Source organism: Gigantopelta aegis, chromosome 8 (genome assembly GCF_016097555.1).
Source record: "Gigantopelta aegis isolate Gae_Host chromosome 8, Gae_host_genome, whole genome shotgun sequence".
NCBI lineage: Eukaryota > Metazoa > Mollusca > Gastropoda > Neomphalida > Peltospiridae > Gigantopelta > Gigantopelta aegis.
The window spans coordinates 65,031,766-65,040,625 of NC_054706.1; positions in this window are offsets into that span (position 1 = coordinate 65,031,766).

The window sequence follows — 8,860 nt, forward strand, 5'->3', positions numbered from 1 at the left end:
CAGTAGAATCTTTACTATAATTATCGCAGACTATGGTCAAGACATAATTATAGCATGACATTTCTGTGACTGTCTAGCCGAAAGCAACGGACTCTTTTTAATAACAACACTTAAAAACAGTTTAATGGGAGACTATCAATTATCATGTGACTGCGACACATGGCTTAGAGTAGAAAAGAAAAAATCCGACCCCTCACGTGGTATACGAAACTGGTTTTCAAAAGATACCAGACACATACATGGTTTGAAATGTCAGCTAAAATAAACGGAACTTGACGCAACTGAGATATTTTACTTTGTTTTATGGCGAAATGTCAAAAAGTTCTTCCTGATTGTCTTTTTTCAATGCCGTCTTATAATAAAACGATCAGCTGTAAAAAATATCAGTCGGAAATATCACCTAGAAACCAATCTCTGCCGATAATGTCATACAGATTTTTTTTAGAGACAACCACCCCCCCCCCCCAAAAAAAAAAGAAGAAAAAAAAGCGCGCGTGAATATACTGAATATTATATAACACTATATTTGCAGGTCTATAGAAAAACTGTTAATTGCTTTCCTAAGAGACAGAAAGGAATCATGTGGCATAACAAATAAATATAAGTCCGTAGAAACGAGTCTCGTCAAAATGTTCGGTTTTCCGAAATTACCTACAACAAATAATGAAACTACTTTCAACGAGCACAATTGGCAATTGTAACCAACATCGCCAATAACATCTCGTAAAGCTCTATATGAGGAAACGAGATTAAAACATCAATTACCAACCAGCGAGATTTTCCAACTTCTTGCTCCCGAACAATCCACGGAAGCAGGCGACAGCAGTGCTGACGATTTCTCAGTCCTGTTTCGGAGATCAATGGCCAAGAATTAGAAACACCGCCTTGACACGGTAGCAGACGACTGAGCCCTACACGTCATCTAACGACACTTCGTCATTACCTCATCCATCATAGGACAGATCAGGTGAAAACAAGGCAGCAATTACATCCAGCCATTCTACTCAGCCAGTTCCTTTAATGGGTAACCAAGAACATCATCCATCAATGCTGTAGCTCACTCTCTCTCTTTCTCTCTCTCTCTCTCTCTCTCTCTCTCTCTCTCTCTCTCTCTCTCTCTCTCTCTCTCTCTCTTTTTGTTAAGAACACTTAAATTACCCATGTATTCAGACAGTATACATATGTATTATACCCTACTTGTTTTGCCATAAAAAGATCATTAGGTAACTAAAAGAATCATCCATTAACACAGAAAGTAACCTCAGTTGTAGTCAATAGATAGCCATGCTTTCAACATTTTGGCGTGACGTCTAAATGATCTATCTATACATACGTCACAACTTACTTTAGAAAATTATCAAAACTGTTGTCCCACTTCTGTTAGAATTGGAAAGATATGGACGAAAAGTTAGTTTGTTTTGTTTAACGACACCACTATAACACATTTATTTATGAATCATCGGCTATTGGATGTCAAATAGTTGGTAATTTTTGACACATTGTTTTAAAGGAAACCCGCTAATATTTTCTGTTAGTAGTATTTTCCCCAGACAGGACAGCATATACCACGACCTTTAATATACCAGCCGTGTGGCGACAAGTACAAATTTATCTCAGATGGATATATAATTACTAAATCAATAAAGCCATAACAACACTTATCACGCATTCATCCTCTCAAAACTAAAATTACAGCCTAGTCTTGTGGATTGAATTTCCAGGAAAACGGGCTTGAATCTTTGTTGGATACAAGACGTAAAACATTACCTTACATTACATTTACCGTTACTTTTAATTTACCTTTACCTTTAATTTACGTTTACTTTACCTTATCTTACCTTATTTTACTTTACATTCTTTATTAGAAATAAGAGGTATTTGAATAAATAATAATAATTAAGCCTTTTTTTTTTAAAACGAAAAAACCCAAAACAAAACTTAAATGCAACTGCAAATATATGTCAATGAATACAACTATTTCAGTTAGTAATGATTGTTAATTTACTCTTTCAGTAGTATTTATGAACAGTACGTTCACTCTAAACTAAAAAAACCCATTGATTAATTAATGTCATATCATTTAATAATCTGATCTCATTGGGCAGTGGAGGGTTGAAGAGTTTAAGCTACAAGTGGAAGCAGTTGGAGTACTATATAATCATTGTGTTCGTTGATGACCGCGGTATAGCGTCTTCTCATTATCTCCACAGTGTCTCAATAAATGTCTGGATCTGACAGATATTGTTCCATCTCTGAATCAAAATGATTTTCAGCTGCGTATAAGTATGTGGCTCACAGCACCTGTCATGAATGTCCAAGGTATTCTGTTGATGTCCAGGTTTGGACATGAGTTCAGTGGGAAGGGGGGCGGAAAGAAACACTTTTTGTACACACCCGTTGGTAAGAACATCATTCGTTATTTTTGATAACACATACTGTTAACAGATATATGTATGATAACGATTTAAAGACATATTGCTGATCGCTCCTATTTGATGATAAGGTCGCCAATGCCATGCCATCCAATAAAAAAACACAATCGAAATAGATCACTTTGTGACGTGCAAGTTAATCTGAAATTGACTTGTCTGTGAAATTAACTACAACAGCTATTCAGTTTCTAATATGAACGAGAATACCGCTAACGTATTCAAAACTGTTTTTCTGTACCAGTTAGAGTCAAAAGGATGTATGATAATATAATCAACAGTATTAACGAAGGGCCAGTAGACTTCTTCTTTCTTTAATCAGTGTTTGCTAGTGTTATATTGCGAGTTGTGATCACAGATCATTTCTGATGTCTAAGTAAATGTTGACCTGTGATATACCCAAAAAGCGTGACCGCAGGGTGTGTTTCGTATTTAATGAAAAATGCAAACAAATATCGACTGGCTCTTAATTAATTTCGTTGAGTATACAATTGTGACATTTGGTCTACAGAATAAGGAAAAATCTTGCTGCGCCATACAAGTTAAACTTAACGAACATCTGTTGATTTGTGTATGAACTTTTGCACAAAAAACTAATATACCAGTCGTGGAACACCGAAAGGGAAATACGACGACGGGAGTAATTAAATAAAAACAAGGTAGTTATGAAAAATGCATCTTTGCACATAGCACCTCCTTTATATATCCTTCTATCCTGGACGGAGGTTGGTGTCCATGACACACAACCTTGAATTGCTTTGGAATATCAACTCGTTATATTGTGACAAAGACAGACATGATGAATTTCAGTGAGACAGGACTCGAAATTGTAAATTTTTTACTAACTGAAATTTTGAAAGTTTTTTTTTTTTACCATAGGTAAAATGATAACACAATGCAAGTTTGAGACTGCCTACAGCAATTTTAAACCTGTAACTTTTACTAAAAATAAATATAAACATAAAAATGGCAACTGATATCGCAGCCACTTGTCGTCGGTGCAGACGCTAAGTTTGAGCCCTCACTGAGGGGTAATAATTACTTTCAATTCGTCGAAATGGGCTCGCGCAAAAAAACCCCACAAACCCCCCCCCCCCCCTCCAAAAAAAAAGAAAAGTTTTTTTTTTAAATTTAAAACCCCCCAAATATATATATATATATATATATATATATATATATGTGTGTGTGTGTGTGTGTGTGTGTGTGTGTGTGTGTGTGTGTGTAAAATGAAAAGAAAATAAATGAAATCTTTGACCAATATTAACATCTTGTCAACTGCTATTGATTTACAACCGTATCTATAACTCATGTGTGCGATCATCGTCCACATAACGACTCTCTTTGCGATCATTTCGTTATCAAACACGTCACAAGCAGTAAAACAAAGAGCTGATGACACGTCTGTTACACGCCTCCGTGCATGTAACGCGGCTACCGGAGAAGACAAAAGAAATGTGTATGCTCCTAATTATGGCTATTTCTTTTGGAAAAAATCAATTTCGTATCCTCATAAACGAAACGAAAAAAGAATCGCTCAATAAACTGATCGTTTTGCTTTACTTCGAATTCAATATTTTCCCTGATATCTCTTTTATGGGCTACAAGCGGATGTCCACGAATTGTGTGTGGTGCGCCGGTTGAACTGGGTGAAACTATCGAACAAACGCCAACTCGTTAGCGCTGGCTCCGAACCACAACCTGTTATTTTAATCAAGCCGATTGTTGTAAAGTTTTAGTTATCAATAATTAATAACGGCCTATGAAACTTTTGAGTTTATGATTATTGAGCTAGTTCGAAACTTAAAAATATATTAAACGCTATTAAAGCACAAAATAGAAAGTCATGAAGTACATTTATTAAAACCAATTATTGTATTCTAGAAGAAAAAATCCCGAATGTTAAGCATATATCAATATAGCAGACAGTAAACATTAGTGCAGAATAACTGCAAAACATAATAGTGTAATATATTAATATGATATACAGTTCTATATTGCATATTATAGTATAAGAGTTGATCAATCTTGAACACAGAAGATACTATAAGAGTTAATGTAGTATAATATCGAAACACGTGGTATATATTAACATAAAATACTATCGTAGTACAATAGTTATAGTGCATACTAGTGACATATGTGATATAAAATAGTGTTCAGGGTGTATACTACCAAATCAAATCCCATAGACGACAATAGTAACATATGTGGCTAAAACTCCTACCTGCAACGTATCAACCGACATAAACGCCACGGATATAAATACTACCACCCCTTACACTTAAAATGAATCAGAAAAAAATGGGGGTCAAGCTGCTCGTTTCTGAGATAACGGGTAGCGTCTATGACTACCCTAGTTTCGCACAAAATTCGAGTACGTTTTTCTCACAGGTACCCCATACATGTTTCAAGCACAAGGCTACTTGACACATTAGTACTAGATGAAATAAAATTGCAATATGAAACTATTATTTTTTACAACCAACACACTCACATTTATAACCAATCACAGGACTTGTGGTGTTCACTTCTCTATCAAAAGTTCGGTGCACCTCGCACTTTGACCCAGCCGGAAGTTATTTGGTTTAGTACTACCTTCAATAGTATTTCTGCCAGAAGGAAGATACAGCATGATTATGTGTAACCAGAGACTATATGTCCTATGAAAACACGAGTGTTATAATCTTTTTACGGGCGGGACGTAGCCAAGTGGTAAAGCAGTAGCTTGATATGTGGTCGGTCTAGGATCGATTCCCGTCGGTGGGCCCATTGGACTATTTCTCGCTCCAGCCAGTGCACCACGACTGGTATATTAAAGGCCGTGGTATGTGCTGTTCTGCTTGTGGTATGGTGTATATAAAAGACCCCTTGCTACTAATCGAAAAGAGTAGCCCATACTGTGGCAAAAGCGGTTTTCCTCTCTCAGTATATGTGTGGTCCGTAACCATATAACCGTAAATAAAATGTGTTGAGTGCGTCGTTAAATAAAACATTTCCTTCCTTTAATCTTGTTACATCTATTAGTAACAGATATAAAGATATGCTGAGCTTTCATTAACCAAACGTTCTATTCCAGTTTCAACTTAATACCCGATGTGTTTTTGATAGATGTTCTTAGTTTTGATCATCATTGAGAAATCAATGCAAACTGTCTGCAGGTTACCCTAGCTGATGAATGAAAGCTTCACAATTTGAAATTAATTTGTGATCTAATCGTCATTTTTGGACACAACCTGTTTATTTAATAATTTGTCATTCCACCGAAAGCTCATTATTCCCGCAACCGGCGACTCCCATGATTCCAAAAATATCATCTCACAGACATTTATGTGATACACGCGAAAATACCACTCCATCAATGAAACAATTAGCAAAGATATTCTCATACCGGATTGAGACACTACTATAAATAAGAAATAAAATAATATAAAAAAACCCTCCAATAGGTGATAAATAGCCGTAATTTGCTTCATTAGGCGAGACACCGGGGGATCGACAATTCTTTCACCTCACCTGGTTAACCAGTTTCATGTTTATCAAACCGAAACCAATTACCATCTGTCAACAATTGAACAAAAATGGCTGCCCAAGATTTATAGATATCGACTGGATCAGATTGACACGACTGATTTTCAGACGGATTCCGTCATTATGTTATTGTTGTTGTTGTTATTGTTGTTGTTGGTGCCTTCTAAATGATTTCATTTCATTTCAACTTATTTTCGTGCTTATATCCAATTAAGGTTCAACACGCTGTCCTAGGCACACACCTCAGCTATCTGGCCTGTCTGACCGGGACAATGGGTTAGTTGTTGGTTGTTAGTGGTTAGCGCGAGAGAAGAGGGTGTAGTGGCCTACCCATTAAGCCTTTAAGAACTCGCTCTGGGTTGGAGCCGGTACCGGGCTGCGAACCCTGTACCTATAAGCCTGTAGTCCGATGGTTTAGTTCTCATTATACAGATCACTTCCTGGTGAGAGTTGATCGATCATGGTTCACTATATAGTTCCTAATTGTGACACAAGTTATGGTTCACATATTCACTTTTAGGAAATGGTGAAGAATTAAAACAATATGTATGTTTAATGGTAAGCCTTCTGGCTGTATTTTGACCATGTTATTTTGTAATATTGTGCATTGGCCTTTTGGGACATGGGTGTATAGCGCAAGAGACAGCCGGAGTGAATCGGTTAATGAACCACCTGTTCTGACCGGTATTACAGCGCAGTGGGGTCATATAGCAAAAAACTGAGACGGAAATGTTCTCAATTTTGGAGTGAAAATAAATGCTTATATAATGTATGTTCGCAATGGTGTATGTTGTAACCCGTTCTATTGGCAATCTCCATTTGAATTTGGGCAATATAACATGGATTTCAATGGCAGATGACATCTGTGTAGTGAGACCGTAACTACTGCGCCAGCGAGGCCAAGGACGGATCTCATTACATCTCCATCTATAGCTTACTATAGCCTGGTTGTGAAACTGATATCAAAACATTTCGACGTGGTTTTAGTTGTCACAACATATTATTATGCAACAAAGCGGTTGAGTGTTTGCAAAAAAACCCAACAAGAGTTCATATTCACAAAATAGAGTACATGTTGATACTCCTTACAACCATATAGGTAAAGATAGTTCACAAAATGAGTTAATAGACATTAATGCCTACTCCAACTTACACCATTCTGAACAGACTGTGATTTCTGACCTCCATGTTAACAATCCAATTAGCATTTCAACTGTGAGTAACTCACAAAATCTTGTAAATACAGCTACTCACCAGAATCTTGGTTATGCAGAGCAAACTATCATATCTAACCAATCTAGTAGTATCACTTACCAAAATAATTTACCTTTCATTGTAAAGCAACCCCATACTAATAGTAATACTCACTGCAGAAATTTACTTCACACAGAAAATCAGCCCCAAGATAGTATTCAGAACAAGGAGACAGAACATTCTGTTGAAAATACACAAGTTACTGATGGGACAGAATACCCTGATATTAACACTGATTGTGTCAAGTTAAAAATTCTAAGTTTGAATGTCTGTGGGTTAAAAAGTAAACTAATTATACCTGACTTCTTATCCTTTATTTCAAAATATGACATTTTATGTTTCACTGAAAGTAAAACTGATGACTCTGACAGTATGCTAAAACTTATTCCAGGATACACAACTTATTTCAATAATAGAAAAGGCATAAGGTCATCCGGCGGCATTGTTATTGGTGTAAAAAATGAATTATCTAATATTGTCAAAGTCACCGAACAAATATCCTCTCAATATATATCTTGGTTTAGTATCACAGACATCCAAACTCAGAAAGGTGATGGTAATTGCTTAACTGTAGGTGTTGTATATATCCCACCTACTGGATCACCATATTTTAAAGAAGACACTTTTGACATTATAGAAAATGAAATCTCTCAAAATGTAGAATCAGGAAAACCTTTGCTGTTATTGGGTGATTTCAATGCCAGAACCAAATGTTATCCTGATTATATTACTCTTGATGATGATATCTTTATTGATAATATTGATATGGACAATTTCCTAAATGATATATCAAAGCTGGATAATATCGATATTCCTAGAGATAGGGCAAGCCAGGACAAGGGAAGGGTTAATGGACATGGGGAAAAACTAGTACAGCTGTGTAAAGTACATAATATATATATTCTAAACGGTAGATGTGGAAATGATAAAAACATAGGGAAAGTAACCAGCAAAGACTCAAGCCTGATCGATTACGCAATCGGTACCTACCATGTTTTTGAAAATGTAACTGATTTCGATATCTGTGATTTTGACCCACTTTTCTCAGATATTCATTGTGCGTTAGCACTTACATATAAATGCAATACTTACACAAACACGCATGTTGATATTAGGAAGAATATAAGTGATGAAGTCGCGCCCAGTAACATTCGTAAGTGGATCCCAAGTAAACGAGAGGAATATATCAATAATATCGATAATAACTTAGTTCAAACAATCCTCTTAGTACTGGACGATGAATCTGTTGATATACAAGCACGTGTTAACCAAGCAGCCGACACGCTGAAAAATCTATTTTTAGACTCGGCAGTCTCAACATTTGGTCAGGTGCGTGCTCGCGCTAACAACCGTGATAAAAAGTCCACTGCTAATAAGCGACCCTGGTTTGGGGTAAGATGTCAATATTTGCGAAGGCAGTATCATGAATCAAAAACATTATACTCAAAACACAAAACAATAGAAAATAAAAAGAGGTTAATTAATGCCAGTAAGTCCTATAAGAAATGTATTTCTAACGCATACTCACAACACAGATTTAAAACTGAAAGGAAAATGAGAACATTACGACTAGACGATTCCAAGGGATTCTATAAAATATTGAAGGGACCACGCAAATCGGATATAAACGTTCCCCCAGTAAATGAATT